Source organism: Papaver somniferum, chromosome 8, assembly GCF_003573695.1.
Source record: "Papaver somniferum cultivar HN1 chromosome 8, ASM357369v1, whole genome shotgun sequence".
NCBI classification, from domain to species: Eukaryota; Viridiplantae; Streptophyta; class Magnoliopsida; order Ranunculales; family Papaveraceae; genus Papaver; species Papaver somniferum.
The window spans coordinates 7,024,834-7,037,132 of record NC_039365.1 but is presented as its reverse complement, the minus strand read 5'-3'; positions in this window follow the sequence as shown (position 1 = coordinate 7,037,132).

The following is a 12,299-nucleotide window of genomic DNA, read 5'->3' as shown; positions in this document are numbered from 1 at the left end:
GCTTCGAACATAATCTATGCCATATTGTACCAACATCAATTGGCATAAGCCCACCTCCAGGCTTGAGAAGATGAGTTAAGGGAGCACTCGCAATGTACTCCCCTAAAACAGATGGACATTGCCAAGCCAACCATAAATTGACTATCCCATTAATGGATGATAAAAGATCGTCACTCACAGAAGCATCCGCACCACTCAAAGCATCTAAGAGATGCTAAGACCTAAGCCCATCTCTGCCACATGCCGTTCCTTTAGGAAAACTCTTCAAAGCATCAAGGACAGCTTTAGAATCAACATACATAGAAGTAGCTTCAACTGGTTCAGGGGGGGTAGATGGTGGTGGGGCATTTGGGTGTTTCTGGATAAGCTCTTATAAAGTGTCTACAGTGTCTGGAGCTATACCATCGGAAGATAAGACCTTTATAGCAGCAGTGTAGCGACCTTGACTCAATTTCTTCTTACAGGCTTGCACATTAAGGTTATGCTTCTTCTTCTTGTTTGATTTTATGACTTGCTGACTCTTCTTGAATTCCGCCAAAAGTTGTTCAGTGATATGAATACACCCACCACTTTCCTTCCATTGTAACAAAGCTTGGTGGATATTATCCATTTAAAGCTTCTTTCTAGTTCCAGCCCTCTCTTCTCTCAAGTTCTTAGGCATGTATAGATTTAAGATGCATATTGGCAACAGTAAAAGCTGCAACCATGTTGATAAATCTGTAGGATTATATAGTACCTTATCCAATGCGATCTTTAAATTCCTTGGAAAATGAAGCCTGCAAGGTGGGGGGGATGCTAGCAATGGTTGTGAACCGCTTCTGATAAACAAGATTTAGTAAATCCAAGTTGAGGGAAACATCTTTGAGGACATCATCATCTTCTCGCACAACTGTTGGAACTTTATCGGGGGTGTCAGCCGGTTTGAAAATTCCATAAATAAGGAATTTCACAGAATTACCATCCAGTAGTCCAGCAATAGCCCCACCCACATGAGAAGTGCACGATTTCTTCCAAGCTTGGATTTGCATACAAGGCACACACAGCCACATTTGCAACTTATTTAGTGTTCGTTCCCAAGCTTCAAAAACTATTCTGCTAGAACTGATTCTCTCCCTAAAAACATTATTACACTCTGAATTTGGTAAATATTTGTCATGTAAATGCCTGTAAAAACCCGATTTGCTATATCCATTACCACCAGTTCCATTAGAACAACCATCAAAAATTTTGAAAGAACAATGAATACGTCCTTCATTAGACGAGTTAGGTTTGTTGCTACCCAGATTAGAGAGGCTAAAAACCTTACCATTTTGAGATGATGATGTGGATGTAGTCTGAGGCAACGACAAAGCACAGGATGTATAATCTGTGTGTTCATCTTCCTCTATGCGTTGAATTCTCGTTGTGTATGAGGTTGAAGACCTAGTTGTAGGCATTACACTTCACAAACAAGAGGTCCTGATTTTCACTGAAAATACCTCCTTCAAACAAAACAAACCCTGACCAATTCAACACTATAACCTGCACAATTTCACAGTTAGAATACAATGAAACAGAGCCAATTAGTAGTCAAGGAATGAGAGCATAAGATTTTCAAATTAGGCAAACCCTAATCGAAAACTTAAAATACCATTCATTAGCCCACTAATTAAAAAAAAACTCCACGACAAAACCTCCAAAGCTTCTCAAAGAATAATTTTCCTTGCACCACTGAGGAAACCCTCCTGCAACAAAACCTTCAAACTTCAACAGGAAACCCCCAAACACTATATGCTCAAAGAACTTCTACACTTCTAATTATGTGGAAACAGTCACAAAGCACAAATCCAAAACAATTACTAATAAGTGCTAACATTGAAACATGAACCCACACACCCCTACTGTACCAACAACCACTTGCACAACAAAAAAAAACAAAGCTCAAAATTGAATTTCTAACACCTCTACAAAAATATGTGACAATAAACACCTACACCGAGTAAAGAAACAACTTACAGAACCAGGTGGTGGTTAAACTCCTTAAGAACTCAGAACAGCACTTGCAAACTCTATCCCCTGAAACTCTTGCTTCAATCAATGAAAACCCCTTCTTCAAACTGAGAAATTCAAGGCTTCAATCCCTGACAGAACATCAAACTGAAGCTTCGAAACACCAATTATCTCTGGTTATTGACAACGAAATACCCCTCTTTAAACTGAGAGAAACCATACTTTAAAATCCCAAATAAAATTCTAAGGACGAAGAACTAATTGGGTCCCTTGCACCTAAATCAGAAAACCCGTCACGAATTCACCTTCAAAACCACACAACTATCAATCTTGAACAGAGAAACCCCCTTTCACAGAAACACCACTTTCAATCAAAGAAAACCCTAATCAAATCAACTCCTTGATTCAACTAATTCACACTCAACAAACTGAGAAATTCGATTCTCTAAAAAAAAACTAACTCAATCTACGAAGAAGAAACACAGTTGATTCTGCAAACTAATGGATTCAGGCGAGAAAGAAAAACGAAAAAGAAAAACTTTTTGAAACACAACTTATTATTATTTTTATTATTATTATTATAAAAACAAAGGAAATTTACCAAGAGTTGGTGGGTAGCCAAGCAACAGGCTGGGCGCCAATACCTTTTTGAATAACAATCCCTATCCTATGGAAAAGAGAATTGCCTAACTTGAAATTGGCATCATGTCTAGCCATGCAATTCCTCAGCCTTTTGAGAAAGGAAATTGTATCTGCTCCGAGCTCACCTAAGGTGGAAAACGCCAGCACACCAAACCCATAGCCACGTGAAGAGCATACGTCCAAGTATTTCTTGTTTTTGCGACTATATAGTACCACATAGGGCATTTTATTAGAAAATAAAAAATATAGTGCTTACATATCGGTAAAGGGTATCCAGGCAACAAGCTAGGAATTTTATTGGATAAATATTATTACATTAACTAGTTGGAACGTTGGGGAACGGGGATGACCAGCTGAGCTAAGTACCCGTTTTGAAACTAGTTATTATTATTCGATTATTACATGAAACTTGTTAGTTGTAAGCCTAACAACCTAAGCTCCAACGACGTACTACCACATTAATTGAACGGGTTGCCGTGCTATCCTACCAGCGAGCCTCATGAGGAACCAGCCAAAGGAGCCGAAGCAGATAGGGGGGTGATTATGTCGCAAGGGGCAAGCTAACTCTACCTTCCATGTCAAACTCTGCAATACTGCGTCATCGGAAACTCAAACCTGTGATTAATAATAGGATTTAATATTATCAAATTTTAGTTGGGGCCGACAAAATTTATCCTTCTTTTACTTGGGACAAAATTTATGTAGGCCTTAAATAACCTCGCGTTTTTAGGGGCCACCCGAAAGGATTTAGGGGCCATCAATTTATACCCAGCCAAAGACTCTAGTTAAGGGGTACTCTATATGATATTTAACTTACATAAATTCCCTTCTGGTAAAACTGTATAAAAACCAAATCAAAAAAAATTCTACTCATTTCAACTCTTCTTCTTCCAGTTTCATATTATCTTCCGATTGTGGAAGAAAAAAAAACTTTCCCTCGTTCTTGTGTTCAAATGAAACATCGCCGCGAATCGTAAAACAAAACATCGTCGATTCGTTTATAAAACAATGGATAAGGGAAATGAAACCCACAGACCTAGAACCAAAAAAGTTGCTCGGGGTATCAATCCAAAGATTGGGATTTTAGCAAGAAATAAAGAAATTGTTGCTGCAAATGAAGAAGAACGCGAAGAACGCGAAGAAGAAGTACCCGTCGATGTAGTCGGTGGTTGCGATTCCGATAGTCAAACACTTCGTCAACTTCAAATGGCCCCAATTAGGTAAGAATCTATCATTTTTGGGGTTTATTTCGCTTTAATTCGACGAACCGAGAAAAAAATTTTCTAGGGTTTTCGGTTATTTATCCAGATTCGGGCGATATTCATGCTTATTTACTTCCGAATGTAGTCGTGTTCTTCATTTCTCAAGAACATCGACAGTATTCGGGAGAAATATTTGATGGTTATCGGCCGAATATTGTTGGCCATATCTTCCTGGATACAAACTGGTAATAATCGGTAGTTTAACGAATTTTTTGGCCCCCGAATATATTTACGTAGACACAAAGTATTCGGAAGTACACTCACTACTGAATATATATATATATATTGAAAAAATCTCAAAATTTATGATATATGAAAAATCCCATTTTGGGGCCAGTATTTATTCGGAAGACAATATAATGTTTTATACCTCCGATTGTGTAGGATAAAATTTTAGAGCTTCTGAACTCCAGTTGATGAATATTCGGTTGTAAACATGTTTAGTTATATTCCGATTGTTTTGCATTCGAGAAAAATATGTGTCTTCTTACTTCCGAATTTGTTCATTCGGGTTATAGTTTTGTACTTTTTCTTCCGATTGTGTAGGATGAAAAATTTAGAGCTTCTGAACTCCAATTGATGCATATTCGGTTGTAAATATGTTTAGTTAGCTTTCGATTGTTTTGTATTCGGAAAAGTATGTGTCTTCTTACATCTGAATGTATACATTCGAGTTATATTTCCATACTTTGTCTTCCGATTATATAGTTTGTAAATATTGTTCCTTTCTTTGTTGTTTAGACAAAGTCGAGAAAGGAGGAAGAAAGTGACAGCTAGTGCTAGGAGGGAAAGGAGTGCCAAAGATAATTCAAGTGCTCAACAAAGCTTACAATAACAAAGCAGTCAACAAGGAGTGCAACCAAGTGATGAACAAAGTGTAGAACAACAAGGCAGTGAACAAGGGGTGCAACCAAGTGTTGAACAAGCCGCTCAACAAAGTGCAGAACCAACTGCTCCACAAGTTACACCCCACCATGAAATTGAACCAGTTGATCCAGTGCCAAGAGTAGAAGAAGAAGGACAACCAAGTGGTACCCAAAAAGCCAAAAAAGGAAAAGATGGTGTAAAGAAGGATATTGTTAAGAAAGCATCACATCTTGTCCCTCAGCACTTGAAGAAGAAGGGTATTCCAGCAGGCACAATCCTTGGGCTACCGGCGGATGGAGGAAAATTGCTCTTTGGATACAAAGACTCATGGGCCAGAGAAATATACGAAACCAAGGTAATAAAATTACAATTTTTTATTAATGTATTGTCTATGTGTTATATCGTAATATTTGTATTAAGGATTTTTTTATGTACTTTAATAGGATCATCAAGATACGGTCCGTCTACTCAAACCTACCGCCGCACCAACAAAAATTCTTGCGTGGCCTTTATCCGTTGAATGTGAAAGGTTCAAGTCAATTGTTGCCAACTCGGGGTTAGCTAATTCCGCCGAGAATTCATTGTTGGAACATGATCGTGTGGCCATATCGGCGTTCGTGGAGAGAATGTATCCTGAGACCGATACTTTCCATATGCCGTTTGGGGAGATGACGATTACCCCGGATGATGTTGTGCATATTCTTAACCTTCCCGACCAAGGCACAACTGTGAAGTTTAACTACACAAAGCAGTTAAGTTGGGCACAACTTTATGCTCTAACTAAAAAGTGCTTAGGTTGGGATGAAGAGACAACAACAGCAGAGTTTAGGAGGAAAGCAAGTTACAGAACAAGACAGATCAACATTACAGCTTTGATGAATATGTTCTGAGGCACCTTGGATAAGGAAAAGAATAGAACGTTAACTGATGAGCAAGTGAACCACGCTGCCACCGCATATCTCCTTTGGGTATTGGGATGTATCATATTCCCCAATACTTCTGGCAACCAGATCGACGCCAACCTTATACAACTTTTGGATCCTCTCCATGAAGTCGGTGACTATTCTTGGGGCACGGCATGCCTAGCATTCTTGATGGAAGAGTTGAGAAAGGCTTCGAGGCTAGTAACCTGCCAAGTTGCCGGGAACGTGGCTCTATTGCAGGTTTTTTCTTTAACTCTATAACTCACTATATAGTTATTCGGTAGACAATACATATGATGCATATTCATAACTCCAAATGACGCATATTCGGTAGGAAATGATCCATCTCTTTTTCCGAATGTTGGGTATTCGGTGGCTAAGTACTTATTTTGTTTTTCGATTATATATAATCGGAAATATTCTTTTGATATTAGAACCGAATATACAGGCCAGAAAAACTATAGATTACTGAACTCCAAATGACGCATATTCGTTAGGAAATGATCCATATCTATTTCCGAATGTTGGGTATTCGGTGGCTAGGTACTTATTTTGTTTTCCGATTATATATAATCGGAAATATTCTTTTGATATTAGAACCGAATATACAGGCCAGAAAAACTATAGGTTACTGAACTCCAAATGACGCATACTCGTTAGGAAATGATCCGTATTTATTTCCGAATGTTGGTTATTCGGTGGATAGGTACTTAGTTTTATTTCCGATTATATATAATCGGAAATAATGTTTGGAAATTACTACCGAATATACACAATCTATTTACTAAACTTGGTTTCTTATGTATATAAGCATGGATCTATGACCACTTCCCTATCCTGAAGTTGTCCGGAGAGAACCCGGGGTGGTGCAAAGGTACTCCTAGAGGAACAAAGTATATATTTGAAGACAACCGTTCTAGGACAAAAGAGCAGCAGTTGATTCGCATGAGGGAGATTTTGGACCAATTGAAGGCCTCGGACGTATGCTTTGATCCACACAAGGAAGATCGAGCCAGTGGACATATAAATGTTCGGTCGGACTTGTCCCTTTATTTTGGACCATTGTGGCACCCCACAGGATATGTGATGTATAACCCCTCTAGGGTGATGCGACAACACGGGTATATACAATATCAACCTATGGAGGAAATGGGGGATTACTACAAATTGGAGTTGGAGTTGTGCTCTTCTAGTGGTGACAATCTCACGATTGTTCACACAGGCCAACCTACTGTTCTTGATAACTGGGATAATAGTAATGACTTCATTATCGACACTGGTAGACGAACCACCCGAGGTGATGAAAATTCTCCAGACTATATGAGTTGGTATAACAACGTATCACATCCTTTGGTTATCCGTGAAATCAAATCCAACACTACTGCGGCGGGTTCAAGTTATAATTGTATCATCAAAGACAAACCAGCTGGTTATGATAGACTGGTGCGTGTTCTTATATTTTTGTTCATTTTATATTATTCCTATAAATCTTAGGTAATTACCATTTGATGTTATGTCATTACGTATAAAAAACAGGTGAATAGGTTCAAGCGTGTTTCCAAAATGTTAACTGCATGCCTGAAGAGCGGAGATCCCATGCTAGCTGAGAAGATCAAAGAGGCTAGAGACCTAGTTGATAATATGGATAACGAAGATTTTGCTTCCCAGTTTGGGGAGAAAGTCACGAAGAGGCATCCGCCCAAGGTGGCAGTATCAAAGACGGGTAAAAGAACTCGAGCTTCATCGAGAGCTGAAGGTGCTCCAACTGAAGCTGCTCTAACTGAAGGTGCTCAAACCCGTGGTCGTGCAGGACTGGGAGGTAGTCACGGTCGTAAAGTAAAGAAGAGCAGATAAATGACAATGATTTGTGTTGTACATTTGGGACTTTACAAGGGCGAATATAGAAGGTTAGAAAACCCATATTCGTAAGTTTGGGTAATTGAGTTGACTTCCGATTATTGCAAGTTCAAAATTTGAAAAGTATCAGTTTTTCCCAAATTCTGATTTTTGGGCCATCGTACATTCGGTACTTTACAAAAAAAAATTATCCACCGAATATTACAAGTTCAAAACAAACCATGCCATGGCTCTAGGTGGTTCCAAGGACCAATATAGAAGGTTAGACAACCCATATTCGGAAGTTTGGGTAACTGAGTTGACTTCCTATTATTGCAAGTTCAAAATTTGAAAAGTATTAGTTTTTCCCAAATTCTGATTTTTGGGCCATCGTACATTCGGGACTTTACCAAAAAAAATTATCCTCCGAATATTACAAGTTCAAAACAAACCATGCCATGGCTCTATGTGGTTCCAAGGGCCAATATAGAAGGTTAGACAACCCATATTCGGAAGTTTGGGTAACTGAGTTGACTTCCGATTATTACAAGTTCAAAATTTGAAAAGTATCAGTTTTTCCCAAATTCTGATTTTTGGGCCATCGTACATTCGGGACTTTATAAAAAAATTATCCTCCGAATATTACAAGTTCAAAACAAACCATGCCATGGCTCTAGGTGGTTCCAAGGGCCAATATAGAAGGTTAGACAACCCATATTCGGAAGTTTGGGTAATTGAGTTGACTTCCGATTATTGCAAGCTCAAAATTTGAAAAGTATCAGTTTTTCCCAAATTCTGATTTTTGGGCCATCGTACATTCGGGACTTTACAAAAAAAAATTATCCTCCGAATAATATAGTCGTGTTTGAAATACCAACCTAATCGGTAGATAAAAATTTAAGTTCGCTACCGAATGTCCTACTCGGAGGGAATACTTGTATCGTTAGCAACCAATTGTAGTGCATCATTGATACGAAACCTCAACGGCCATATTTTCAAAAATTAGAGCCGTTGGAACTCTAATCTATATAAGGAGGGTAACCCCTCTCAGTTATTATTGAGTAAAAAATCAGAACGAAAAACCTTTTCAATGGCAAGTCCATCATCAATCGACAACATACTTCGAAGATGCAAGCGAACAACTACATCAATTGCAGCAACGGAAGAAGAAATACAAAAAAGGAACAAACAACCCAAAAAAATTAAACCATCGTTAGTGGCAACGAAGGAGGAGGAAGAGGAAATCAAGGCTAAGAAGCGAGGTCAAGAACAATTTCATCAAAGAGAAAGATTAAAACAAGTTGAGGAAGAGACCGAATGGATAAAAAATTATTACATTGTGAAAGATCTACCCAAAGAACAGCAGGACGATCGTATATTTTTGATTAACGTTTCATTGGGTACTTTTGTTGGTAAGTACAAGAAGCCACGCCACAATTATGAACCATCCCATGTTTCTTCAAGGGTGCACCATGTTATAAAATTGTGCACCGAGTACAACCGTATTCTTGCTAGGCACATAGACGACAGGTTTGCGGCACAAGATGCTTATTCCAAGTGGAGAGGAGAGTCGTTTCTACATTTCGAAGCCGCGTTGATTGTTGCATCTCGGACTGGGAAAAAAGAATAACATGTGATGTTTGAGTGCTGTAAATTCAAATTTTTAATATTAATCGGCGGTTTAATAAAATATGGAATTCCCGAATATGATTAATCGGATTGAAGTGTTATAATACTGTTGTTCCGATTACATAGTTTCAAAAAAAATTATAGCCGTGCCTCGAAATGCCCACCAAATCGGTAGATAGATATTTAAGAGTTCTACCGATAATAATATTCGGAATCAAAACGTGTATCATTACCAACCGATTATAATATTCGGAATCAAAACGTGTATCAATACCAACCGATTATAAAATTCGGAAGTAAAACGAAGTAATATACTTTCGAAGGCACGTCATTCGGAAGTAAGATATGTATATGTACTACCGAATATAGGAGTTTTCCAATTTCTCCTGGGTTCTGAGTTCAAAATGCATATAATCAGAGAGTTAGGAGAAATTAAAGAGCTCGATTCCTACATTTGGGAGACAACATTGTATTTTTTGCGACCGATTAAATCATACATCTTCACAAAAAAGTTTCCAAAAAACTTGTACAAATTACATGTTCGAAAAAAAAACGATAAAACATCGTCATCATCCGAGGGGATCAATTCGAGTAACTCAGCGGGAAAGTTGTTGTCCATAACGCGATCCCAATCAACCAGGTTGGACTCATATTGTTTCACCCAATCCTTACAATGGTTCATCGGGAAGTAATCGTGCCACTTACTCAACGGAGGTAACGGACAATCTTTTTTTACTCTTAAACCCATAAAATGCATTTCATTCACAAATGCCATTACGATTCTTCTATCTTTAACCGACTCGTCGTAAGCCATTCTTGTGGGTGCAAACGTCATGCTAAGTCCATACATAGGAGGAACAAAGAAATGTACCACGAAATTCAAAACGCCCGCTAGGAGATATCCAAATTTAGGCATTGTTTCATCATGCGATTTATTGCCCATCTTGAAACTTTATGAACAACTCCCCTTAGAAGCAATTTTTCCTTAACATGTTCCATCGAGAATTGGTGTACACTAAATTGCATACATTTCCTAATCTTTACGAGATCACGATTGGTGAATTCATGGATTGCTTCTTGGATTGACACAACTCCGTTTTGACTACCAATTAGTATTTTCTTTAGTCGACCATGAGACCCCTCCGCAATGCTTGTCGCCTCGTTCTTGAAGTTACGATATTCATATGTCCATGCAAACACAAACCTCTCCTTAATCGTTAACCATTGTTTTTTACAATACTCAACCGGTTTTGGGTAGTCCGTGCCGTATTCATCCTCAAATTTCTTCAAGTTACATTCGTAAATTTCCTCGGTCATCGACCAAACGATTTTGTCCCATGCTTTCATGAACATTTTCCAAATAATTCCATCCTCCTTCCACTTTTCTTCAAATAACCTATCCTCTTCCTTACGTTCTTCCACGGTTAATTTACTAATGCGCTCATCCTCTTCCTTTGACCTCTTGGTACCCTTTCTTGGTCTTTTAGCTTGGAAATGATGATGGAAATTGGTTTTGAGATTGCATTGAATGTTCCACGTACATTGCAAGTTTTGGGCTTCCTGAAACACTACCGCTATTGCATGCATTAAGGCTTGATCGTTATCCGTTACAATAACCCTTGGAAAATTATCACCGTTATAAATGGACCTCAACGTCTCCAACATCCAAATGAAACTCACATTGTTCTCATGATCCATTAAACCCCATGCAATCGTAAACGTGTTTTTGTCCGAAGTATGGCAAGCAATGTTCAACAACGACATGTTATACTTGTTTGTCTTATAAGTAGCATCTATCAAAAAAAATTTGATGAAAGCATTGAGCCAATTGGATCATTTCGGGATGTGCCAAGAAAATACGAACCACTATACCATCCTTTTCTTCCCTTCTCAAGGTGTAGCCGTGTAACTCCGCTAACCACTCTAATTTTTGCATGACCGTTCTACCATCCTATTCAGTCCTTTTGATTGTATCTAGGGACGACTTAATTGTAGACAAAGAAGACAAGTTGTCGGGGTCGTCCGCCTTTATTTTACTTAAGATCGCACTCGCTTTTTGGATCCGCATAGACCTCACCGTCTGCATTTGATGTGGTTTTAACTTGGCAACCATTACATGTCCAATTAAATCCAACGGATCATCATGGTTGTGACAACCGTTATCAACTTTATACATTTTATACTCTTTATCTTTAATACCATCGGGCTTATAGAAGACAATCTTAAATGGGCATCCTATCTTCTTGGTATTGCTTCGGTATTTCCTATTCGTCTTCCATACGTACTTACTATTCTTTCCCTCGTGACTCTTTCGCGTCCCACCTCGCTCACAAATCATTTCAAATCGAGTGTCACTAACATGATTATTTTGAACTACCACGCACATGTTATCTTTTTCCTTGTTCATAAGCCATTCCTTTGCCTCCTTCTTACTTCCAAATGTCTAAACGTGCATAAAACAAAACAAATCTAATAAGCATAACCATTTAACATATAAATTTTGAAAAAAAAAAAAGTAGTAATGAGTATACCAAATCGTTTGCATAGTATAGGGAAGTGTCGGGACTCAAATAGAAATCATCAACAAACTCTTCAACAGCCTGCATATGAAAGCAACAAATTATTATACAATAATCGGGGGTTATTAAATAAGTCAAACTGCCGAATATACTATATTCGGAATACTATCGGTTACCCGAATCACCCGATTTATGCAAATGAATGTACACAGTTTACTGATTGCAAAAAATGATATAATCGGAAGCTAAAATATATAGTAAAACAGCTGAATATAAATAACCGGGAGGCAACTTTAATCGATAAACATCTGATTTTCAAGTTTTCGGAAATTTTATTTTGAGGCCACTGTTATATTCGGCAGTCAAATAATGTTAAACTATTACCGATTATAAAGGATAAGAATACTGAGTTTTGAAATTTTTTGAGGAATTCGTTTCTCATATTCGGCAGTAAACTACTATCTTGGAACTACCGAAAATACATATTTGGTACTCTGTGTGTTATATTCGTAAGTTTATTCGAGAAATTATCTACCGAATCTGGGTAGTTCATGGCATTCAATGCATGCAATAATCGGTTTTTCTTGTTTACAAAAGCACACAAACGCATGCAAATCGAGTATTTGAGTTTC